This window comes from Chlorocebus sabaeus, chromosome 1, assembly GCF_047675955.1.
Source record: "Chlorocebus sabaeus isolate Y175 chromosome 1, mChlSab1.0.hap1, whole genome shotgun sequence".
NCBI lineage: Eukaryota > Metazoa > Chordata > Mammalia > Primates > Cercopithecidae > Chlorocebus > Chlorocebus sabaeus.
Window position 1 is genome coordinate 20,167,191 of NC_132904.1, and position 26,674 is coordinate 20,193,864.

Here is a 26,674-nt window from a genome sequence, read left to right on the forward strand (position 1 = left end):
ATGGTTCCCCAGCAGAGTTTGAATTTTTCAAGGTAGAAAATCGTACCATCAGCAAATTGTTATTATTTTTGCCTGCCTTTTCAATGTTGATCATTCCTATCTGTGTTTTCTCATCCTTGTCACCACCTGGAGTGCTGCTCTCATGTGCTGAGGCTGGGCCATGTCATGGTGAGATAAGAGCCTGATACTATTGTAGGTATCTTTTGCATTTCATATTTTGCTAAGCGCTTTCTCATTCCTCATCTCATTTGATCTTTGCAATAGTCACTTAATCAAAAACTGTGTGCTGAATGGCATGACAAGTGTGTTTCTAGTCCTCAGGGAGTGTGCAGACCAGTGTGAACACAGGAAGTAAACAAGTGCACAATTAATCTGACAGTCACAAGCAAACAACACACAGACCAGTAAAAGTGTAAATTACCGCCATCTCTATTTTACAGATGAGAAATCAAGGCCCCAGATGGGGAAGTGACATCAACAAAGTCATGTAACAAGTAGGTGCCAAGACTGAGGTGCAAACCCTTCTTTGCATCTTGAGGCTGGGGACAGCCTCCTGGCTTGCCCCCACCTATGAACATGCTTCTTCCTGGCCCCAGAGGGCCAGCTGTCTCCCGAAACAGTGCCAGTTTCCTTGGCAGCGCCCATTCCAGCTGGCTGAGGGCCGAGGATAGAGCTCTCTGGCTTTCCTTGACAGTCAGCCAGGGAAGAGAACATTACTGTTGGCAGGGCCTCCGTGGAGGTCGGCAGCACAGGCTGAAGACCTTGAACCCCACAGCTGTTGCCACTTAGTAGGCACCACTTGCCTTTGGGTTTGCTGTGTTGCTGGGTCCTACTTTCCTACCTGGCAGGTTCTGCCCTGAGAAATAAGCTCTGGCCATAGGATGTGACCTAATTCTGGGTCATGTGGCTTAAGGCCCAGCTGAGAACCAAAGCCAATGCCAGGCCTTCTAAAGTGGGAATGAGTATGGCCTTTGGAAATGAGGTCATGTTTGTCTGCAGATGCCCAGTGGCTCCGATGGGGCTTGGAATATGGTGGTTGAGGCTAGAGCTTTCTATGGCTCTCACAAAACCAATCCTAAAGCTCCCAGCCTTGAGTCCTCTTTGACCTGGTCCAGCCATATTTCCCCCAATAGCAGCCTTTGTGTTCAAGGCCAAATGGTGGTATTCCCTACTCTCCATTTGCTTCCCAAACTTACTCCCTCTGTGTGTTTGATTGTTCTGTTCCCTCCACCAGGAATGCTGTTCCCCACTCACTCCAACCTGCACCTGAATCCTTTGTCTACAGGATCAAATTCTTCCCACCCCACAGGACCCAGCTCAGATGTCTCCTCCAGCAATCATCACCCACTCACCCCAGCTGGAAGAGATCGGGCTCCCTCCAAGCTTGGTGTCAGGCAGACAGATATTCCGGTTGGGGAAGCTGCTGGACTTCTCTGAGCCTCATTTTCTCTGTTTGCAAAATGAGGATGCTAATCCACCTATCTCAGTGAATCATAGGGTCAGAGGATAAAAGAATCACAGTGGTTGATATTCACATAGTACTTGCTAGATGCCAAGTACTGTTTGAAGGGCTTTACAAACACCTAATCCTCACATCAACCCCATTAGGCTGGTGTTCTTACTTCCCACCTATGAAGAGGGAACCAAGGCACAGGGAAGTGAAGGAACAGGCACAAGGACCTAATCAGCAGCCAAGATGGAACTGGGACTGTGTGGAGGGCAGCCTGGTTCCAGGTCCCTGCTTTTATTTCTTTTCTTTCTTTTTTTCTTTTTCTTTTCTTTTTTTCTTTCTTTCTTTTTTTTTTTTTTTTTTTTTTTCATTTGAGACAGAGTCTCACTCTGTTACCCAGGCTGGAGTGTAGTGGCATAATCTCCGATCTTGGCTCACTGCAATCTCCACCTCTCGGGTTCAAGGGATTCTTCTGCCTCAGTCTCCTGAGTAGCTGGGATTGTAGGTGCCCACCACCATGCCTGGCTAATTTTTGTGTTTTTAGTAGAGACAGGGTTTTGCCTTGTTGGCTAGACTGGTCTCAAACTCCCGACCTCAAGTGATCCGCCCACCTCGACTTCCCAAAATGTTGGGAGGCTTACAGATGTGAGCCACCGTGCCCGTGCCCCTGCTCTTAATCATTGTGTGATAAGCATGTGTGTGTGTATGTGTGTTGTGTGACAGCCACGTGTGTGTGTGCATTGTGTGCCTGTGTGAGAGAGAGAGAGAGAAAGCTCACAGCACCGTGCCAGGCACCAAGGTGGTCCAATCACTCAGGGGACATCAAGTTTCCATAAATCTTATCTCTGTCCCTCTCTGACTTGGCACCTTCTGCATTGTTTTATCAATTTTGTGTTCCTAACTTAATCTCCCTACTGGACTGTGCACTCCTGTGGTGTGGGGCCTGGGTCTCACCTGCATCTGGATCTCCGGTGCCTGACCCTGAGGTCCTGCCATCCCTCCGGCCCTCAACATTTCCTCTACTTCTGTCTTCAGCGCACCCATCTTGCCAGCTTGCACCATGTCTGTGTTTGAGTCCCTCATTTGTTTGGGGACGGCCGCTCAGTACCCCTCCCAGGCTGTCAGTGCTTTTCCTCTGATTGTGAAATGCTGGCCTCTCCTCTTCGCTCAGACCTCAGTTCCAGTTTCACCAGCTCAGAGAGGCTTCCCCTGACCACTCTTCCTAAAACAGCACAGACTACCCCCAGTGCCTGACTCCTCGTGGCTCTGTTTTATCCCTTCATAGAACATGTTGCCCTCTGAGATGATCTCATATATTTGTTTCTGCCTCCCACACAGGTATGTAAGCCCCAGGAGTAACGGGTCCTTGTCCCTGCGGTGGTTTAGAGTCAGCTTTGTAAGCTGTAGTGGGCTCACAGATCGCCTGGAATTTTGATAAAATGTGGATTCTGATTGAATCCCAATTGAGTAGGACCAGGACGGGGCCTGGGAGTCTGCATTTCCGACCAGCGCTGGGTGCTGCAGCTCCCCACTCTCTGAGCAGTGAGGCCCAAACACTGTGAGTCTCAGCCCTACTGGATCCAAAGCACAGGGGGTGGGCCCCACAGCCGGGGTTTTAACAGGCAAATCCTATGAAACCTCTGATCTAGAGCAGTGCTGAGGGTTTCAACCCCCGGAGCCAGGGCTGCCTCAGTGCCAATCCTGAGACCACTTCACTCCTCTGTGCCGCTGTTTCTCTGGCCGTACAATAATGGGGGTGATAACCGCCTTCCCCATGGGACTGCTGCGAGGACCGAGCGAGTTAACACATGCCAGCTGTCTACCGCTGCCCTGGCAATTTGTCCAATGAGCGATTAGGATGTCAGCCAGACACTGTCAACAGGAGGTGATGGGAGTCAGAACTGAAAGTTGTGCCAGGCTGGGCATCTTCCTGCCTGATGAGGACTCTTGTTTGTACCAACTCCCACAGTCCAGCAAGCTGACAGTGTTGACCTCAGTGCCAGGCTGCTCCCAAGGCAACTGCAGTTGGCTTCACAGCCTTTGCTGGAGGCTGGGCCTCGCAGGAAAGGAGATACCCGGGGTTGCCAGCGATGACGTCTCACCTGGGTCTGCTGCTCCAGGGTTGCGGGCTTGAGGGTTGCCTGGGAACCAAAGGAGGGCAAGAACCCGGGTACAGGCACTTCCCCTTCCTGTGTATCATGCTGTTTTCCAGATGAACTCACTGGTGCACTGGTGTGCAGGTGAGCCTGTGAGCTGGGCCTTATTATCCCCATTTTACAGATGAGAAAACCAAGGCTCAGGAGAGCTCCTGGAAGGGTCTATCAACAAAGCTACCTGTCCTTGGATGATGGGAGAAGTGAGGAGGACTGGTCCTGACCTGGAAAGGAAGTTCAGGACCCCTGCCCTAGAGGTCATCATCCTTCATGCATTGATCTCCTGAGGCTGAGGGAGGTCCCCTAAACAAACTCAGGGTGCCAAAGCTGCCTAGTAACTTAGCACTGGACCTCTGACCTGGGGTCCTGACAACTGATTGCTGATAAGAATCAGTGCCATGCCCAGTGAGGCAGAAGGTGAGCCAGGTACTAACAGGAGGGTGGCAGGAGAAAGGGCTTTACAGGACACATTGCCTCTGATGATCTCGTCTCTGCACCTCCCAGTCTGACCACAGTGCTCAGAACCCATGCTCCACTCCCCTCCTTTACCATCTTCTCATCAGAGTCTTAGCAGCCTTCGGGAAGGTCCATTTGGGAAAAACGAACCCATGGGGAGAGCCCACTCACAAGCCCACTCCTAGATTGCTTCTCCCCTGGATTTGCACAGACTGCCCTCACGATCAAGGCTCATGGCACACAGTGCGGGGGGTGGGGAGAGCAGGCTACTGTTGATGGAGCCCCTGTGAGAGGCGCCAGGCTCAGGGAAATCTGGACGCATAATCGTAATTCATTGTGGGCAAGTTCTTGCTGTTTATAGGGAGCTCCTTCTCCTGCTCCCATTTAATCCTCACTATCTTCCTATAAGTGAGTACTACCATCTCCATTTTGCAGGTGAGGCTCAGAGAAGTGGAGCATTGCCTAAGGTCACACAGCCAGGAAGCAAAGTTGCCTCTGTAGCTTCTGTCCTTTGCTTGAGATCCCTGCTGCTTAGAGAAGTAGAAATGGGTCTCTGTCTTTACAGTTGTGGCTAACTGGGTGGGAAGCTGGAATTTCTATCTAGAATCTGCTTCCTTCCTCCCTTCCTTTCCTTTCCTTTCCCTTCCCCTTCCCCTTACCTCCTCCCCTCCTCCCCTCCTCCCCTCCTCCCCTCCTCCCCTCGTCCCCTCCTCCCTTCCTCCCCTCCTCCCCTCCTCCCTTCCTCCCTTCCTTCCTTCCTTCCTTCTTTCCTTCTTTCTTCCTTCTTTTCTCATCCATCATCCATCCATCCACAACAAACATGTGCCAGGCGTTCTGCTAAAGAACCCTGAGAAAGGCAGTAAAAGCAGACATAATCCGACCTCCATGGAGCTTATCGTCTGTGGAGGGGGCAGAAAGAGATAGCCATGACTCAAACAATGACCTGAATAAATAAAAATGGCCACAGTGACAAGTGCTCTCTCACTGAGAGTGTGTCTGGGACTCAGTGGAGGTCAGAGAGGGTCCCCTTCCCTGCCAAGCTGAGGTCTGAAGTGTGCGTGGGACACAAAAGGTGAAGAGAATGGGGAGCTACACCCACGAGGCTGTGGCTGTGCAGAGACAGGGCCACCCATGTCAGCTCTGGAGTCAGGGTGGGTTTCAAATCTTGGGGTCGCCGCTGGCCAGTTATGCAAATTTGATAAGTCCATCAAGCTTTTAGCCTCCATTTCCCAAAAGCCAGGCTTATAAGAAGACCTACTTTATAGGAACATCATGAAGATTTAACGGGATGAAATGAGTAAGTCTCAGCATGGTGCCTGGCCCCAGGTAAATACTCTGATCAACACGTGGCCTTTTAGTAAGCGTGGATGATGAATAAACAAACCCATAAAAGCACTTCGCAGGAAGGTCTGGCTCTGGTACAAACTGAGGGTGTGTGTGGAAAGTTCTCTTAGATCACCCAGCAGTGGTTCAACCTCGGCTGCCTGTTCAGAGGCCCTCCAAGGATGGAGATCTGGATACACAGAAAAGACCAAGAAGGGCACTCCAGACTTGAGGAAGAGGCTGAACCCATTTTTGGAGATTGGGGTGGAGCATGGCATTTGGGAAGCGAGGCATGATGAAGACTGAACTGTGTGGGAAGGTGGATTCCACAGCAGGTGGCTTGGACACAGGGAGCCGGGAGCAGGGGCTCAGGTGACTTGAGGGCCGTGAGAGGCCTTTGGTCTGGTTGGACTGGAAACCACCCTACAGGAGGGTGGGTTTGGAAACTCTCATCGGCAGGGCTGCCTCGGTGGAAGGAGCAGGATGGCAGGGTGTCATCTTCCATGCTGATTCCCAGTGATTGGAGCAGCTCCTGGGGTGCTGTGTTGAGAGGGACTCAGGCTGCATCTGAGTGTGATTAGCAACGGGAGCCAAGCGTTTGGAGGCCCAGGGAGTAGCACAATTGCCAGGTACTTCCCATCTGGCTGGGTTGAGTTGGAGAGGACAGCTAGGGTAGGGAGTAGGGATTTGCTACTGGCTAATTATGTTTGTGTCCCCCAAAACTCCTATGTTGAAGCCCTCATCCCTAATGCGATGATATTTGGAGGTAGAACCTTTGGGAGGTGATTAGATCATGAGGGTAGAGCCCTGAGGAATGGGACTAGTGCTATTATAAGAAAGACAGAAAAGAAAGGAAGAGAGAGAGAGAGAGAGAGAGATCACCCACCCTGTAAGGAGACGCAGGAAGCAACCATTTGCAAACCAGGAGGAAGGCCCTCACCCAGAAGCCACATCACGGGCATCTTGATCTTGGCCTTCTGAGCCTCCTGAACTGGGAGAAACAAAAATCTTTTGTTTAAGCCACCCAGTTGGTAGCATTGTGTTATGGAAACCTGAACTAAGCTAGAATTGGTCTTTACTTTGGTGGTGTTTTCCTTCAGGAAAGAGGACCTGCCCCATACCGCAGCAATTACAAAGCCTTCTATTTTGATAGCAAAGTAGGGTGACGATAGCTAATGGTGATGTATTGGATATTTCAAAGTGGCTAGAGGAGAGGACTTGAAATATTCTCAATACATAGAAGTGATAAACACTCGAGATGATGGATACCCCAAATTCCCTGGCTTGATCATTACACACTCTACGCCTGTAACAAAATGTCACATGCACCCCATAAATATGTCCAAATATTGTGTAGCAATTTAAAAATTTTCAAACGAAAGGAAAATAAAGAAGCCCGCCAGAGGAAGAGCTACGTCTGTACTGGATATGGTACAAGGCAGGAAAAAGCATAATTAGAAAAAATAAAGGGGTTGGCTAAGAGATTCCTAAGATGCCTCTAGTTCTGATATTTGGTGGTGAGGCATTCCCCTAAATGTCTTTGAAAGGGTGTGAGATTCCTGTCACTGGAGGCATTCAAGGAAAAAAAGCTAGCAGAGCAGTGGACTGGACTGCACAAGACCCACGTCTTAAAAAACAGCTAGGTGAGAGGACGTCTCGGGGTTCCCAGTGTGATGATTCTGCAATACGGCCAGCAGCTGCCCAGGAGGCTGAGAAATGACTTGCTGGGTCTGTGCCTCAGAGGCCCAGAGATCGGAAATTAGGACCCAGAGGTATGGGTGTAGGAATGTTTACTGGACATCGAGTTCACCTGCCTGTCCCAGACAGATGACCTGATAGCGACCAAAGTGCCTCTCCCGTTTTCCTTGCTGGACACCAGCTTTTACTTTGGAGTTATTTGGGGCCTGGGATGGTCTCTCTAGAGCCTCTCTTTTGAATGAGAGACTTGTAGATGTATGTCTTTTCTATCCTCTACTGTTCTGACAAACACATCCTGGAACAGCCAGTGCCTTCTGACGGGGGACAGAGGGCAGGAAAGGAAGTGCCATGCTTGGGTTCTGTTGGGGTCGTGGTGACCTTCTAGGGTGCTTCTGCTCCACTATGCATTCAGGGAGGCCAGGACCACAGGATAGGCATGGCTGCTCAATGCTGTGTGCATGCTTTGAACCACGGGCTCAGCCCTCCAGCCCCAAGTTCTCCCTGCACTGCATGGAGCCGCAGTGAAGCGGCAGCCTGTGTGCACGGATATAGAGCCATCTCAAGACAGACGCCGCTACCTGCAGGAAAAGGCAAGGGGCCGTGCACGAGCTGCCGTCCTCCCATCCTCCCATTTGCGTTACACGTAAATTTCAAATACATGTATGTTTATACACAGATTATCTCTGGAAGGGCGTTCCAACAAAATTACCTGTGGTGGATACTTCCTGGGAGAGAGACTAAATTTTCATTCCATTACTTTGTGTATCTTTTGAATTCTGTACCAAATGCACAAATTAACTTCAAAATTAGATAATTTTTAGAGCTCTACTCTACAGTCAGGCTCTGTGGGTTCACATGAATGGCCTTAGCCTCTCTGTGCCTCAGTTTCCTCATCTATAAAAAAAATAAAGTTGTGTTAGGAGAATGCATGAGGCTGGGCATGGCAGCTCACGCCTGTAATCCCAGCACTGTGGGAGACTGAGGCGGGCGGGTCACCCAAGGTCAGGAGTTCCAGACCAGCCTGACCAACATGGCAAAACCCCATCTCTACCAAAAATACAAAAATTATCCGGGCATGGTGGCACACTCCTGTAACCCCAGCTATTCTGGAAGCCGATGAAGGAGAATTGCTTGAACGCATGGAAGGGGCCCTCAGTTCTTCCCAAGGAATGGGGAGGGCACCAAGGAAATAAGAGAGGGCGTGCTGCGGACTTGATGGATGGGAGGGCATTTGGCAAGGGGAGGGATGCATGTCAGGTGGACGGCAAAGCCTGCACAAAGGCTCAGAGTCAGTAAATGGCTGGGGGGGGGGAGGGAAAGCCGGGAAGCACACCCCTCCTCACACATGCACGAGGCACACTGAGCCTTCATCCTTACCTCACCCAGGGTTCAAGAGACAGCTACCTATTAGCACCAATTATACTGAAGCAAATACAAGGGCATCAACACGTCAATAGATGAAGCAACAAGGAGATGCTCAAAAACCATCTTCTTCTCTGCAAAGTTGCCCCTGATCAATCTATGTAAAATCACAGCATCTCCCTCCTCCAGTGCCCTACCCTCCGCCTCTTACCATCCTCTGACGCACTCAATAATTTAGTTGGCCAGACATGGTGGCTCATGCCTTTAATCCCAGCACTTTGGGAGGCTAAGGTGTAAGGATCACTTGAGCCCACAAGTTCCAGACTAGCCTTGAGCAACATAGTGAAACCTTGTCAATATAAATAACTTTTCAAAAATTAGCTAGATGTGGTGGCACATGCCTGTAGTCCCAGCGACTTTGGAGGCCAAGGAAGGAGAATCACTTGAGCCTGGGAGATTCAGGCTACAGTGAGCTGTGATCAGGCCATTACACTCCAGCTGGGCAACATAGTCTCAAAAAACAAAAATGTAGTTACTTGTTTATTGTCTGTTTCAGGTCACCAAAATGAACATCTCAAGAGAGTTGGAGTTTTGTCTGTTTTATTCTCTGATTTATCCCAGTACCTAGAACTGTGCTAGAGTTTTAGCATCTATGATAGATGTTTAAATAAGAGTGATCACCATTTATTGGGTAATTACCATGTGGTCATCATTCCTTATGTGTACTTTAATTTTCACAATGCCGCCCTACAAAATGGCATTTAAATTCCCATTTTATGGAAGAGGAAACTGAGGGCTGAGAGTTATCAATTCAAATGCAGTTCCTTGGGCTCAGCTAAACCTTGAAAAGCACCTGGGTGTGTTTTTGAGTCCTCAGAAGCAACAAGTGAAGTGTTCATGCCCCCAAACAGCTGGGCTGCACTGGCCCCACCCAACTTGAGCCTGGGCCTGTGTCCTTCGGGGTGGAGGTGGGGGCAGTTCTCACTTTCACGAGGGCTCCTTCCCTTGCTACAGGCTCCTCCTTTAACAGTGGCAAGCAGCAGCCTGCCAGGTTGCGACTCAGGTCCTGGAGCCAGAGCTTTGGATGCCACCTCTTACTATGGACTGTGTGACCTAAGTCCCACATTCCCCACCAGCAACATGGGTGATAAGAGATAAATAAAATAATCGACACCGTTGCTGACACATATCAGTAGTTGTATGACTCAGGCCCTGACAGGAAACAGAAAACACACTTGAGGCTTTAACTGAAGATAATTTAATTAAGAGGGTATTTACAGAAGTGCAGCGTATTAATATCCTAGTCCTGCTGTTAAAAAATCACCACACATTTAATAGCTTAAAACAACACAAACTTATTTCCTTACGGTTCTGGAAGTCACAAGTCCAGAATGCTAACATCAAGGTGTCAGCAGAGCTGGTTCCTTCGGGAGGCCCCAGGGGAGAATCCATCGCCTGCCTCTCCTGACTTGCCTTGGTTCCTGGCCACATCACTGCCACCTCTGCTTCCATCATCAGATCACCTTGACCCTCCTGCCGCCCTCTTATGAGGACCCTAATTACATCCTCAGCCCCACCTTGGATAATTCAGTATAATCTCTCTAAAGATCAGTCAATCACATCTTTTTAAATCTTTTTTTTTTTTTTTTTTTTTTTTTTAGATGGAGTCTTGCTCTGTCACCCAGGCTGGAGTGCAGTGACATGATCTCAGCCCACTGCAACCTCCGCCTCCCAGGTTCGAACGATTCTCCTCAGCCTCCCGAGTAGCTGGGATTACAGGCGCCCACCACCACGCCCAGTTAATTTTTGTATTTTTTAGTAGAGACGAGGTTTTGTCATGTTGGGCAGGCTGGTCTCAAACTCCTGACCTCAAGTGATCCGCCTGCCTCGGCCTGCCAAAGTTCTGGGATTACAGGTGTGTGCCACTGCACCTGGCCAATTTAATCACATCTGCAAAGTCTCCTTTGCTATATAAGGTGGCAGGTTCACAGATCCCAGGGATTAGGACATGGACAACTTGAGGGCCATGACTGCCTATCACACACGAGAAGAGATGGAGAGGCAGTGGGGGTTTAGCCTCACTGGGAAACTGACCATCCGTAGGCTTGAAAGGGCAAGGATCGGGGAGGAACAGACGCTGGTCTCTCCTTCTGCTGGGCCCTTCCATTGACTGGAGCCATCAGAGGCCAGAAGGCGGAGAGCCCATGGTCCACAGATGCAACTGGGACCTAGAACAGAGAAAGGAAGGGATGGAGTGGGGAGAGACTGAAAATCAGCAGCACAAGACTTGAGTTGTCTTAGTTCGGACCATTGCTGTGTTGTGGCCTGGGTCTTCTGAAGGGGGTTCAGGGCATGGGGTGGTATGCCTCTGTCTCGGCCTGCTGCTCCAGGACTAGCAGTCCCCTCTCACGCCATCCCAGGGCACTGGATGGACAGTCTATTCTCAAGCCAAGCTGCCAGGATTTGGGGCAAAAGAGCTGCTGCGCAAATTCAAAGCAACACAGCCAGAAGGCTCTTCAAAGTGCACTTCCTTAACAAAGGACTTAGAAGAGGTAGGAAGAAAAAGGCTCTGGCCGGCAGGTAACCAGCTAAGCAGCACCATGACAACGCTGAGAAGGGCGAGCTATGTGGGGACTGGCTCTCTGATCTTCCCCAGACCCCCTCGCTGGCCCTTAGACAAACAGGAGGAATGGGGAGCCCAGAACTGAGAATTGAGAGACTAGGGTTCAGTCTCAGCTCTGCCATTGACTCGTTGTAACCTTGGGCAAGATATAGTCATTCTCTCTGCACCTCGGCTTCCCCATCTATGAAATGGGGATAATGTTACAAAGTGACATAGGACAGCTTCTCCAGAAGCAAGGAGTCCTAAGCAAGTAATTTATTGGTTGCAGGGGTTGCTCTGGGGTGAAACCTACAGGGGTAAAAGAAATGAGAAAGTAAGGGAAGAAGCCAGGCAAAGATGTGGGTCCAGCTGAAGTCTAGTCTCAGCCCCATCCCCCAGGGAGCTCTGGAGTAGAGATGTCCCCTTGAGACAAAGGCAAGGGCTGTGTATCCATCTTGGGGGAGGCCGAGGTCCCTGTTCTTTCCCTGATATGGTTGACTGCGTAGTGGCCCACAAAGGCATCCACATCCTCATCCCCAGAACCTGTGAATGTGTTACCTAACATGGTAGAATGGTCCTTTGGCAGCTACGACTCAGCTAAGGGTCTTGAGATGGGGAGGGTATCCTGTGCTGTCAGAACAGGCCCAGTGTTATCACAAGCGAAGGCCAGATGCTCCAGCAGGAGAGGTAACACTGCAAGTGAAGGCTGGAGGGATGTGAGGAAGGGGCACCAAGCCAAGGAATGCAGGCGGCTCCTAGAAGCTGAAAAAGGCAAGGAAACAGATTTTCCTGAGGCCTTCAGAAGGAGCTCAGCCCTGCTGCCATCCTGATTTTCGACTTCTGAGCTCCAGAACGGTAAGAGAATACAATCCATCCTGATTTTCGACTTCTGAGCTCCAGAACGGTAAGAGAATACAATCCATGAATACGGGCTTAATCCACTGAGGGAGTGGTCATTTGTTTCAGCAGCAACAGAAAACTGATACACCTGCCAAGGTTGGGTGGCCACACAATTTGCCCCAGGCCCAAGGGTCCTTGTCCCAGCTCTGTGGGTGCCAGCAGTTACTGACCCTGTTTAATAAGCACCTGCTGTGTGTCAGGCACAGGCGACAGTGTTTGTGCTGCACCCAAATCCTGCTGGATGCTGCTTACCAACTCTGAGGGCCCCGTCCCACCCCTGGCTTCTGTGTGCTTTAGTATCTGATGGCCATCAGGCCGCTGGAACCGCTTTGACCCTGAGTGCAGAGAACTGGAAGCCAGGGTGACGCTCGGCCAGTGGCAGAGGGCCTTGCTTTGAGTCTGACCAACACAGAGCCATGATCTACACTGCAGGCACCCCTCCCCACCCTCCTGCATGTATCCTGGCTGGGTGCCTCCCTCGCCCTCACTAGCTCCCCTGGGAGCACACCCTTGATGCATCCCTTGTACAGGAATCCTCATCTCAGACTTTACTCCTGGGGTCCAGCCAGAGCAGCACTGTACCGGGGGCCCTTTCTATCTGGTCCTCACAGTTCCGCCCCGAGGCGGGGAGGGTGATGATTCTTATCTGACAGGAAACTGAGGCTCTGATCAGCTCACAGGCTGCAAAGGTTAAGTCAGAATCGGAACCCAGACCCTGGAGAGGATGCTTTTTCCTTCCTTCACTTGAATTTTGCAGCCTTCCAGACAGCCCCTTCCCCTGACTCCTCCTGCAGCCCTGGGGAACGGGAATCGTCCTGGTCTGCATTTCCTGCCGCAGGAAGTGGCTGGGTGCAGTGAGCTGGGCTCTGGACAAGAAGGGTCTTTTCGGGACCCCTGCCCATCTCACCCCCAGACCCGGGGGGACTACTGAGACCTGAAATGTGGGTGCTGTAGCTGTGGCTCCTTGAGGGCATGAGAATCGCTGAAAACTCTGCAGGCTTCGTGCTGATTCTTCAATCAAATCCTGGCAAATGACTTATCCCTCCTTTCCCAGCCCCCTGTTTTCTCCTCTGTCACCTGGAGATCATAATCTCCACCTCACACAGCTGTGGCCAGAATGGAGGGAATAACAGATGGGAACGTGATTAGCACAGAGCCTGGCACAATGAGAGTGCTCCTTCCCTGCTCAGTTAATCCCTCCAAGTCTCAGTTTCTTTGTCCGTAAAGTGGGGAGAATATCTACTGCGCAGTCATATCTGGAGAAGCTGTAGCTGGCGGGGGGTCGGGGGGTTCAGAGTCCTGATCCTGGGTGACCCTCGGACTAGCCACTTACCCTCTCCGTGGTCTGTTCCGCCCTCTGGTTTGTGAGAGTCACGTGAGTGAAGGCAGTGACGTGCTCAGAACGTGCCCAGCACATAGTAAATGCCATTGTTGTCGTGTGTGAAGGCCTGGCTATGCGCCCAGCATGCAGCAAGGGCTCAGTAAACAATGGCTGTTTATTCGTCAGCATTTCCTGGCCCCTGTAATGAGAAAGGTCACCTCCACCTTCCCACACAGCCCTGTGGTTTCCATTCCCAAACTCCCAGGGCCCTGTGCTCAGGCTCGCTGGCTGGAGTTGATGTTGTGAGAAGCACGTGCCCTCCACGTCCCTCCACCTTTTCATGCCTCCAGCTCTCACCCCAAACGTGCCTCTTCCACTCTTCTCTCCCAACCAGGGGCCCATCCTGTACCTGCACTTGCTCTGCAGCTGCCATCAGCTACTTGGTGGTGACTCACACCAGAGCTGGGCTGATGCTGCGCAGGTGTGTTCTCCTTCCCAGAGCTCCTTAAGGCACTGGCCCCGCCATTGTTGAGCGATGGCCACCCCCTGGCACCCCACAGGTGTGCTGACTGTCTCCTCTCCCCAAAGAAGAGTCGACTCAGCAGCCCCTTCCAGGTGGACAACCAGTTCCCCGTGACTTCCCACAAATGCCTCTCCTGCTCACCGGGGGTCCCTTTGTGTAGAAGCAGCCGCTCGGTGTGTTCGTGTTGGTGCATCCTCACCCAGTGGGGAAAAGCAGCCCGAGTATCTCAGCCTGACGCGTCTCAGACTGAAAACAGCAGCCATGGGAGGTTGTACGTTTCTTTTTCTGGACCACACAGGTCTGCACTGCAAGGCTCCTGTTGTTTTCTTTCCTAGGGCTCAGGATGGACAAGGTAGCCCAGAGCTGGACCAACTGCCAAGAGAAGGAGTCCCTCTGCCCTCTGCCCTCTCAACAGTAAGACTGGCTCTGCCTCCCTCCCACTGGGCAGTCCCCACTGCTCCAACTGCCTCCTCCGTTGCACCCAGGAACTCAACTGGGCTCCAGCCTGAGGGAGTCAGGCCCATCTCATTCTCCAGGCAATGCTGAAACTGGGCAGGCAAGAATTTGAGTCTGACCCCAGGATGTCTGCCTTGTTAAATAAGACCAACCTAGAAAACAAACAAAGAGTGAAAACCTCCAAACCCACCTGCTTGGAGCTCAGCCAGTTCAAACAATATTGACGAGCCCTGGCACTGGGCTAGGCCTGGGGCTCGGGGAGGAAGCCACATGTTGCCTACCCCTGAGACAATCACAGTCTAGTGGGAAAGAGAGACCAATAGGTTCCAGTACCCAGTGAGGTCCAAGGCACTGCCAAGGATACCAAAGTCCAGGGGACACAGGCTGAGTCCTGCTGAAGACTTTCAAGGCCTCTGCCAAGAGGAGCACACCACACAGCCCATCTCCCTTCCCCTGCATGAACTCTAGCTGACATTTGCTTCTCTAGCTCCTCCTCTGACAGGCAAGCCTTTCTCTTTCTTTCCCTCTCCTCCTCCTTGAAGCAGCTCCCAGCCTCACTTGCTTCAATCTCTCTGCTCGATCTTGCCCGCCCTACACACACGCATGCACTCACACACTTTCTCTCTCACACACTCACACACACTCACACTCTCACACATTCTCTTTAACATACACACTCACATACACACACACATTCTCTCTCACACACATTCTCTCACACACACACTCTCACCCACACTCACACACACATTCTCTTCACACACACAGTCTCTCTCACACACATTCTCTCACATATACACACTGTCTCTCACACACACATTCTCTCACATACACACATTCTCTCACACACACATTCTCTCACACACTCTCTCACACACATTCTCTCTCACACACTCTCACACACATACATTCTCTCTAACATACACACACTCTCACACACACTCACACATTCTCTCTCATATACACTCTCTCACACACACATTCTCTCACATATACACACACTCTGACACACACACACTCACATACACACACTCACACTCTCTCAAACACGCACACTCTGTCTCACACACTCACACACCACACACTCACACTCACACACACTCACATTCTCTCACACACACACACACATTCTCAAACACGCACACTCTGTCTCACACACTCACACACCACACACACACAGTCTCTCTCACAACATTCACACACAAACTCTCACACTCACACTCTCTCACACACTCTCTCAAACACGCACACTCTGTCTCACACACACACCACACACTCTCACACTCTCACACACACACACAGTCTCTCTCACAACATTCTCTCACACACAAACTCTCACACACTCACACACACACACTCTCACATACACTCACATACTCTCAAACACGCACACTCTGTCTCACACATTCACACACCACACACACACACAGTCTCTCTCACAACATTCACACACAAACTCACACACACTCACACTCTCACACACTCACACACACTCTCACATACACTCACATACTCTCAAACATGCACACTCTGTCTCACACACACACACCACACACTCTCACACACACACTCACACACACGCAGTCTCTCTCACAACATTCACACACAAACTCTCACACACACTCACACACACACACTCACACACACTCACACACACTCTCACATACACACACACTCTCTCTCACAACACTCACACACACACACATTCTCTCACATACCCAATCACAGTCTCCCCACTCCCAAACATACCCTCTTTCCTCCTCACTCCACATAATATAGAGCGATTTAGTATCACCTTTTCTCACTTGACTGTCCCCTTGGCATGCCCCCCACTCTCTGCCATCTCCACTGCCCCCTCCTCCACCATCAGCCTCCTCCCTGCAACCAAGGGACTCGGCTAAGTGTTGTCTCTGAAGGGAATTCCGATGACCATAATTTTCTCAATCTCATTGCAAATTTTTAAAACCTGGCTTTTTAAAGGGCTAAACTGCTCATGAATTTTTAAGCGCCAACATAAGACTTTAAAGACATTTCCTACTAATGAGATTAAGTGAGATAATGTATGTGGCACGTGGCGCACTTCCTGCACGCCTGAGATTGCGCTCTGAGGCCGTTGCTTCAGGCCAAGCCTCAGACGGCCAGAGGGTCTCCTTCACTTTGGAGGGAAAATTTGCAAAGCCTTGCAGTATGGTGTGACGCTGGCAGCAAAGGACGGGGCGCCAGGAAGGAGTCCTGCAGAAACCTTCGGGCAGGAGTGTGTAAGGGTGGGTGTGCGCACGTGTGTGTGTGCATGTGTGTGATCTGGAGGTGAGGAAAACGAGATGTGTTGGGAGAACTCCAACCACACACTGCCTGGCTCATCCCTCCCTTGGGGTCTCACTCAGCTGCTGTCTCTGGCTGCTACCACCATGCTGGCCTCAGGAGGTCACTGTGATCATCACAGTCCCCTTCTGCTTTGGGTTGAACTCTTTTCCCGTAGTTCCCTGCAATAGAATGGAGGTTGGCTGTCATTTCCAAGAGAGTTTTGCAGGAAGAACATGATGAAAACCTGATTATATTTGTACTCACCTTTGCACTATAGTTATTTCTTAAAGTTCAGTTTCCAGTTCCCAGAGATCCTGTGAAAGTGGCAAAGACATCTGTAGGCCTCTGAGTCTCTACCCTAAGACAACCACAAAGACACAAGTGTCCACTTGGGCATTCATCTGGGGGCGCTCTACTGACCAAGGGTCAACCGCAGTGCCTGGGCATGGGAAAAAGGAACCTCCACCTCCTGCCCTGTGCTGGACTGTGACAGGAACTTTATATTCCCATCCGCTAACTCACTCTTGCCCCATAACAACCTCATGACACATGGTCCAGTAAGGCCAAGCTGCTTACCTAAGGTCACAGAGTTGGAAATAACCCCATTTATGGAATGTACTACTGATAAATGCAAGGATTTACAAGGGCTCAAGCTCAATCTAGGCAAGAAGCATGGGGCTTTGGTGGTGACCCAAAGCCTAGCTCTGCAGCAGCTCAGCCCGGCCATGCTTCCTTCTCAGCTAGAGCAGGAATTTTGGATGCTAGGATCCTGGCAAGCCTCAGCCGGCTATTCCTTTCTCTCCCTCCTCCACCAGCCACTGAGTCCTCCTGCCTCTACCCGGCCCCCAGCCAGGCTCTGTGGGTGGGGCAGCACTCTCTTCTGGTTCTTAGTTGCCATGGACCTTACCCTCTGGCAGGACCCCTGCTGTCCTCTCCTGCAGGGTGGATGGCAAGATGGGACCAGCACAGCTCCTGATACAATGAACCCTGGGCTCTAATCCCAGCCCTGCCATGTATGAGCTGTGTAACCTCAAGTATGTGAACTCATCTCTCTGTGCATGTTTACTCCCTAAGACACAACTAACAGTAGTACTCTACGATAAGAGCTGTTGTGAGGCTTTCTTCACCTTTTGAAAGAAAGAAAGAAAGAGAAAGAAAGAAAGAAAGAAAGAAAGAAAGAAAGAAAGAAAGAAAGAGAGAGAGAGAGAGAGAGAGAGAGAGAGAAAGAAAGAAAGAAAGAAAGAAAGAAAGAAAGAAAGAAAGAAAGAAAGAAAGAAAGAAAGAAAGAAGGAAGGAAGGAAGGAAGGAAGGAAGGAAGGAAGGAAGGAAGGAAGGAAGGAAGGAAGGAAGGAAGGAAAGGGAAAAGACAAGACTATATAGCATTTACTTTGCGCCAGACATGACTTTAAGCATTTTATCCCTAATTTCATCCTCATGACAATCTTATAAGGGAGCCACTGTTGCTATGTTATTTTACAGATAAGGACTCCAAGGCACAGAGATTAAATAACTTGCTCAAGGTCACACAGCTAGTAAGAGGCAGAGGCAGGATTCAAACCCAGGCAGTCTGGCTCCAGAGTTCAGGTGCTTAACTTCCTACTCTATAGTGAAATGATAAGTGTGAAGGATTTTTAGCATAAAACTCAACAAAGAGAAAATGCTTGGTCAATGGTAGCTATAGTTGTCATATGACCTTGGCAGGTCATTTTACTTCTTTTTTTTTTTTTTTTTTAGACTGAGTCTCCGTCTGTAGCCCAGGATGGAGTGCAGTGGCGCAATCTTGGCTCACTGCAACCTCCGTCCCCCGGGTCCCCGTTCAAGCAATTCTCCTGCCTCAGCCTCCTGAGTAGCTTGGATTACAGGCACCCGCCACCTTGCCCAGCTAATTTTTGTATTTTTAGTAGAGACAGGGTTTCACCATGTTGGGCAGGCTGGTCTTGAACTTCTGACCTCGTGATCCACCAACCTTGGCCTCCCAAAGTGCTTGGATTACAGGCATGAGCCACCGTGCCTGGCAGGTCATTTTACTTCTGTCTCAATTTTTTCATCCCTAAAATGGGACTAGTGATCGCTCTGTGCCGGGCTTGGGGTGAGAGTTCATCAGAATAATGGGTGTGAAATGTCTGTCACAGATCCTAACACAGAGCAGGGCATAGGCTCTTGGTGGTTCTCCTTTCTAGAAGGGACCTACAGAATGGGGTCGGCACTGGTGGTAGCTAGACACATCCACTGAGTCAGCAAAAGCAAGGTGTAAGAACACCATCAGCCTTGAGGGGCCCGGGCAGAGCAACAGATGTGTGGGCAGCCGGAAATGCAGAGCACGGATGCAGGGTCTCTGATGTGGGAGGTGGCATCTGGGGGTTCAGATGCAGCATTGGGAAGAAAGGGGTGAACACTTATGTGGTCATCTAATCCTCACAATGACCCTGAGAAAACAAGAGTCTCAGAGAGGGGATGTGACTTGCCCAAGGCCACGTCTCTAGAAAGGGGTGGCAATGAGGTTTGCCTCCCAGACGCCTCTGCGGTTCCTCTCTCCCCACACTGCCCGTCGGCAGAATGAAGGGCCGAGCTACGAGGTCAAGCTCTAGGTTAGGAGTAACTGTTTCTTAAGAAAGTCCAGGCCGGACGCGGTGGCTGACGCCTGTAATCCCAGCACTTTTGGAGGCCGAGGCGGGCAGATCACTTGAGGTCAGGAGTTTGAGACTAGTTGGCCTGGCCAACATGGTGAAACTCCATCTCTACTAAAAATACAAAATTAGCCTAACCTGTAATCCCAGCCACTCGGGAGGCTGAGGCAGGAGAATCGCTTGAACCTGGGAGACGGAGATTGCAGGGAGCTGAGATTGTGCCATTGCACTCCAGCCTGGGTGACAAGAGTGAAACTCCGTCTCAAAAAACAAAAAACAAACAAAAAAATTAGCCGGATATGGTGGCCACGCACCTGTAGTCCTAGCTATTCGGGAGGCTGAGGCAGGAGAATTGCTTGAACCTGGGAGGCGGAGCTTGCAATGAGCTGAGACTGTGCAATTGCACTCCAGCCTGGGCAACAGAGCAAGACTCTGTCTCAAAAAACAAAAAAATCCAGCAAAAGAAAGGTGATAGTCCCTCCTGCAAAAGTGTCCCAACTAAGCAGGTAGTACGGTGGGGCCCGGAGCCGGGGAATGTAGAAGGGCTTGGCTGAGGACAGTAGCAGGCAGGCAGGGGTGAACCGGCGGCACGGGTGGCTGGAGGCTGCCTGGAGTCTGGCTCAGCCCTGGGGAAGGGGGTGGGCAATGCCTCGCTGGGGCATGGAGGGAGGATCCCCTGCGATCTAGAGAAGGGCATAAGGTGTTTCCCCCACCTCTGCCAATCCCCCCAGAAGATTTTCCCCATACACAGTAAAAGGAAAGGCTCTCAAAGCAACCAATTGGGAGAGTCACAGCAGGGGTGACAAGAGCGCTTTCTAGGGCAGTTGTATGCTATCTTCAGAGGCAGAAAGCCACTTCCTGTGGCCTCAATGGTACCCTGTGAAAAACCAGGCCCTGGCCCAGCAGCCAAGAGGGCCGGGATAGGTTCACCCAGACCCATTGCCCTACGAGCAGATTTGTTTTTTCCAGAGCGACTCTTCACGGCTTCTCCTCTTCCCTGGTGACAATGACAGCCAGTGATGGGCTGACAGCCTACTCCCAACCTGGCCTGGGTCTGGTGGCCCCAGCGTGAGATCACCATAGTGAGGTCTAACCTCAGCATTGCCATGGGGATGTTCACATGCCACGCTGCCTGCAAGCAGCACCTTTTTCCCCGGGAGAGTGGGTGGGGACCGTGGCTGATGCTGACTACGTATGATGTGGCCTGCTCCTGGCTGCTGGGGCTGTTTGTCCCCAAACATATGTTGTCAGATCTCAGCTGAGTGGGGTGGGCCAGGGGACTCACTCAGGACCTGCGGGCTCTATTGTGTGTCTGTGTGTTTGGGGTATGGCGAGAGGTGTTTATTAGACCTCACGGGCAGCCTCATTTTCTTGTCTCCCTGGGCTCGCCTGGGCTGCTGATCACCATGCTCCCAATGGGCCTCGGATTGACATTCGCAGCAACCTGGTCTCCATAGCAACCAGCTGTGACATCACAAGGAACCCACGGACCCTGGAGCTGGAACAGAGGAAGCTTGAATGTCTGTTTGGGGAAGAAAGCCTTTGCTCTCCTTCGGCCTCTCCTGTGATAGGGTAAGAGGACATAGAAACGCTGAGAGAGCCAGGGCCTCCGCTTCTCTGGAGGTTTGAGCGGGGTCTACTCGAAATCCTTTCCTTCCTCTCTTTGTCCCTGTTCTCCTCATCCCTCAAAAAATATGTATCTCATTTTCCTCAACTGTAAAATGGGGACATTAGAAGCCGCTCTTGAGTGTTTATTATGTGCCAGGCACTATTATAAGCATCTTGCATGGATTTTCTCATTTACTTCATAACAACCCTATAAAGTACTTTCTTCTTAGTATTCCCCCTTCTGTAAGTGGAGGGAAAGGAAGTACAGCAGAAGGATTGGAATCAAGACAGCCTGGCTCCAGAGCCTGTTTTCATAACTACGAGAAAATGCACCAGATTCCTTCTGAACGCCGCCTGCCACGTGCACGGCTACAACTCTATTTCCAGCCATGCTGTGGCAAGCAGTTCCGGGCGGGCTTCAGCTCCCTTTGCACCACCAGCACCTCGCCTCCTGTCAGCATGAGGCGGTTTTCACTTTCGCCCAGGGGCTTCCGCAGCACCCCAACACAAGGCTGGCAGGAGCGGGCTCAGCGGGAGGACTTGTGGAGGGAAGTTGCTTCCACTGAGCCAGCCTCAACCTGGGGTGCACAGGCGCCACCGAGTGAATGCTTCTGCCAGGCGGTCATCTGGCCCACAAGGTCCCTCTGTGCACTGATTGGAAGGTCCTGGCAGCGTTGAGTCCCAGGCACCCATGGCATGATGCACCTAATAATGCACCGTTATCTTGGCTCTTCTGCTTTCTCTTTTTTCCCATTGGTATTCATCCCTCATTTCTGGTCCCTAGAATGACTTCCAAAATAAACTCCCTATACACAAGTCTTTGCATCGGATTCTACTTTGGGGGGGATCTTAAGCTAAGAGAGTTGCAGCCCTGAGAACGCCACTACAGGGGGCCATTTTGGAGCTGGGTCACTTGGTGAGGTGCAATGAGGACGCTGTTGTCGTGGGATGTGTGATGGTGGCCACCCTGGTATTACGGTGATGAAGACCGTCCCTGTGGTGGGCTGGGAAGAGGTACAGGTACAATGAGGTAGGGGATCAGATGAAAGCACTGGCACCTAAACAATCCAGGGGCAATGGTCCTTACAGGGATGGTGAGGCTGGCTGGCAGCTAACTGCTCTGGAAGCCTTAAAGGAAGAAAACAGCAGGCTCAGGTTGATCCACTGTCAACTCAGGCCATGCAGTGGAGAGCAAAATCCCCATGGTGCTGTTGTAAGAGACTCTCGCCTTCTGCAGCCAAAGCGTATCCTGTACTGAAAATCAGGCTCGGCATGGAATTGGGGGCAGGAGGGTCACAGGGTTGTGAAGGAGAAGGAGGGCATAGCTTGGCTGGATCTCAGCCAAAGTCAAGAACCCTGCTGGGCAGAGAGTGGGATGCTGAGACCTCAGGTGGGGATAATTGGGCAGATGATTCTGAGAATCTTGGGGGCCCAGACGCCTCTGGAACTTTGAGCACTGAAGTCCCATAACTCAGCAAAGCACTCCTTGGCCAGTTGGGCCAGGCCAAGGCTGGGCTTCCTCTAGGGGAAAGCTACCATGTCCCCCCATCCCCACCCCATCTCCTGCTTCACTCAGTCGCCCGCTGAGAAACCCCAATCAGTAATGGGTATTGTCCAAGCAGAATACGAGGTCCTGCAGCTTAATTCACATCCAGTGAGACTGAGATTAATTCAGTTTTGAGCAGAAATACAACTCGAGCAGCTGGAGAGTAGACCGTGGCTCGGGTTCAGCTAGACCTGGGGACTCCTCCCATTCAGGGCCCAGGCAGAATGCCACCCTGTCGATTTCACGGCTTGTTGGGATGCTTAAGGAAGCTCATGGATCCAAAATGCAGTATCAGTGACTGAACAGGTTTTTACTGTACACCAGGCACTGTTTGATATGAGACAACAGCTGTAAATCGGCTCTTGTCTGTTTTCAAAGCACTCACGTCGAAGTAGGGAAGATAAGAGCATCTAAACAGACCGTGCTGCCCGTAGTAAAGCTGCTTTTGAGATGTGACTAAGTGCCTGGCTTTGTGCTGAACTCACCAATACACAGTATCGTAAGATTCTTAAAATGATCCTACAAGGGAGAGATTTTCACCCCCATTTTACCAATGAGAATGGTCAATAGGGCTGGGATTTGAACCCAGCCTTATCTCGCTCTTCCCTCTGCACACAGCCTGCTTATCTTGAGACGGCGTGACAGCCTCAGCAGAATGGTGTCCAGGATGCAGGGGAGAGAAAGATTGATTTGGCCTGGTGGGACGGTCCAGCAAGGCTTCCCAGAGGGGGTGATAAGGCAATTTGTGTATTTCAAAAGCTGAATAAATGTGAACCACAGTGGGTTACGATTAAGCACCTATAGTGAGGGCTCCATCTTGGGATCAAGTTTTTAGAAATGGTTCCAATCAAAGCAAGCACAAGCTCCAGCCACTGCATAATACTCAGTTAGAGGTGGCTCCCCAGGTCACAGAGCCCACGTCTGCCCCCAGAATCCTGAGAGACCAACGCTCCTGTGCTCAGCTCTTTCTCTCTTCCAGCCTTTCCGACAAATGAGCCCGTAGGGTGGGGGTTTCTCATCAGGGTATTTTTTTTTTTTTTTTTTTGGCCTGGAGGGAGGTAGAGCTGTACTGATTGGGCTCCGGAATTTTGAATCAGAGGAATTCACTCAAGCTGGGTTCAGCAAAAAAAGGAGGACTTATTTATGAGGCCTCCCCAGGGGTGTCTTCGGCAGGAAGGGCCAGGTGTGGGGAGACTAAAGCATGGACTAAAGCACTTTCCTTCCACTCTGGGCACCTTTACTTGCTATTTCAAGTTAACTCAATTCAACAGATGCTGGGTTCTCACACTGCAGCCAACCTTCAGGTGGGTAAGAGGGCAGGCACCAGGTTCCAGTGCACCCCACTTCCTGCCACACCCCTGGAACCCAGCATCTAGAGCATAGAGCAGTATGGCTACCCCCAGCATCCGTTGAATTGAATTGACTTGGAATAGCAAGTAAAGGTGACCAGAGTGGGAGGAAAGTGCTTTCTGTTGCAATTTAAGAAGACCAAGTCCTCCCAGAGGCCTTGCATGTGTGTCTGTACATGCGGTTTCTCTCTGGGTAGACCTTTATAAGCCAGTAATGTCGACAAGGGTCACTCTTCCTCATTTCCGGATGAAGAAACCAAATTGCCCAAGCAATTTGGTTTGAAGCAAGTTGCCCAAGGTCACACAGCAAGAGGAGTCTCTGGCTCAGTATTCCTCACTGGGAGTTCAGGAATCCCAAGAGGAGGGGGTTTGCATCACACCTGGAGATAGGTTTCTAGGTTCTAAAATAAGCCATACAATGTTAAGACACTATTTACAGATAGAAGGAAATGCCTCGGAGCTACAGGGGCCTGGGTTTTGAATTCTGCCTTTGTCATTTCCTAGGTGAACTTGGGCAAGCGATTTATCTTCTCTGTAAGGACAATGACAGTGCTTCAGAGTATTCTTGAGATTGGAGGAGTCAGTCAATGCATTTTACCACCGCAGCGAGTAAACGCTCAATCAATGTACGCTCGATCAAATGTTAACTATTGTTTATTATAGTCATAAGTCACCTAACCTCTGAGCCTTAGTATTCTCGGCTACAAAATGGGGGTAATGATACTTCCTGAACAGAGCTGTTGGGAATGAGATAACATGAGATAAAATGAGATAACATGCCCAAGTGCTATCCTGGCACCCGGCTCCCCACATGTTCACTGCTTCCCCCTGCGATGCTCCCTCCTGTCAAATTTACGCTTCTAGCATAAATGAGGCGCTGGTCTAAGAAAAGCACCACTTGTGAACTCGAACGCTTACAGGCGTGAGCTGAGGAAGCATAAAGCAACTTCCCTCTCCCACCTGGTGAGAGAGCCTCCACGGGTTGTAGGGTAAAATGGTCGAGTGCTGAGTGGGTGTTCTTGATGCTGGAAGGATCCTGCTCCTCTCAGTTCCAGGATTCTCCACGGGGCCTGGAGGTGGATTCTCCAGGGGGCCCATTAGCTAACCCGACAAAGGCAGCCAGACCTGGTTGTCAATATGGGCGGAGCCGATTCCACAGGGAGATGCTTTTGGCTGGGTTGACCAGAGGTAGAGCCGAATGTGCTGGGATGCAGGGCACGGACAACTTCTGAAGACTGAGCCAGACTTGAGCCTCTTTCCCACCGTCTTTTTTAAACAAACCACATTTTTTTGTTTGAGACAGAGTCTCGCTGTGTCGCCCAGGCTGGAGTGCAGTGGTGCAATCTCAGCTCACTGGAACCTCCAACTCCTGGGTTCAAGTCATCCTCTTGCCACAGCCTCCTGAGTAGCTGGGATTACAGACGCCTGCCACCATGCCCAGCTAAATTTTTTTTTTTCTTTGTTTCTTTTTTGAGACAGAGTCTTGCTCCATTGCTCAGGCTGGAGTGCTGTGGCACGATCTTGGCTCACTGCAACCTCTGCCTCCCGGGTTCAAGTAGTTCTCCTGCCTTAGCCTCCCAAGTAGCTGGGATTACAGCTGCTTGCCACCATGCTCAGCTAATTTTGTGTGTGTGTGTGTGTGTGTGTGCGCGCGCGCACGCACATGTGTGCATTTTTAGTAGAGATGGTGTTTTGCCATGTTGACCAGCCTGGTCTCAAACTCCTGAGCTCAGGCAATCCACCTGCCTTGGCCTCCAAAAGTGCTGGGATTACACGTGTGAGCCACTGCACTGGGTCAATTTTTGTATTTTTAGTAGAGATGGGGTTTCACCATGTTGACCAGGCTGGTCTTGAACTCCTGACCTCAGGTGATCCACCCACTGGTCTTGAACTCTTGGTCTCAAGCAGTTCTCCCATCTCAGCCTCCCAAAATGCTGGCACTATAGGAATGAGCCACTATGGCCATTAAACAAGCCACAAATTAATGAGCACTTACTGCGTTCCAGGCACCATGCCAAGCAGTTTCCATGGATTCCAGCCACTGCCATCTGGGCAGCCAGCCTTAGGCAAATGCTTGATGTCTCTGAGCCTCAGCCTCCTCACCTGTGAAATGGGCTTCAGGATGGTGTCTGCCTCATAGGGCTGTTACGAAAATTAAATGAACTAATGCATTAGCAGTCATACTAAATACCAACTAAATTTTGGTATTATATACAGACATTCATCCATTTAAGCTTCACAACAATCTCCACTTCTTTAAATAAGAAAATAAAAATTTAGAGAGGTTAAATCGGTGGTTCCTAGGTGCTGACCTGACCCCATACAAATGCACATGGAGAGCATGTGAGAAACCAGGGTCCCTGCAGAGGATGATTCCATGAGTGAGCCTGGCATGGGCCCCAATAATGCAGGCTTGTCATGCCTGCAGCATCCCAGGTGATTTGGAAGTGGGAAGCCCTGCTGAGTTAGGTGATTTGGCAAAGGCCCCACTGCTGGTAGGGACAGAGGTAGGATTTGAACGTTGAGGCAGGACCCTAAATCACCATTATTTACTACGAAGAGCATGCTCCTGGTGGGCCTGCCCTAACCCGCTCTCTGCCACTCCCTAGGGCTGGAGGATTCTGGCCTGGCCCACTCTCTGAGGAGGAGGGCTGGGTGGAGCTGTCTTGAGCAGGGTCACTCAAGCAACCATTTGCAGGCCACGCTGTCCCCATCATGGGTTCCTTTTCCAAAAGCCACCTGAGCCGAGACAGTGGGTACCCATCAGCCCTTGTGGATTGTGGAATGTCTCACAACGGTCAGAAGCACATCTCCCCTGGTGGCTCCCCACAGCCGTCCTCCCCAGGGCCCATCTCCACCCTCTGGTGCCACTGGGCATGCGGAGAGCCTCTGGCAAGCTGCAAGAGCTGCCAAAGCATTTGGTTATTTTGCTCATTTTATTAATAAATGTGCACCGATGCCAACCACATGGCGACTGCCGCCTGGGAACAAGAGTC

The 26,674-nt window shown here is 50.8% G+C and overlaps 1 long non-coding RNA gene across 1 annotated transcript; it reads right to left on the reverse strand.

Annotated features, from left to right (window-relative positions):
• Positions 1–16,196: 16,196 nt before the first annotated feature.
• LOC119624255 (uncharacterized) lies at positions 16,197–21,653 on the reverse strand. Its single transcript, XR_005240255.2, has 4 exons — positions 19,968–21,653; positions 19,490–19,587; positions 16,813–16,906; positions 16,197–16,727 (listed from the first exon to the last, which is right to left on the reverse strand). It is a non-coding gene; the product is annotated as an uncharacterized lncRNA (long non-coding RNA).
• Positions 21,654–26,674: the final 5,021 nt, after the last annotated feature.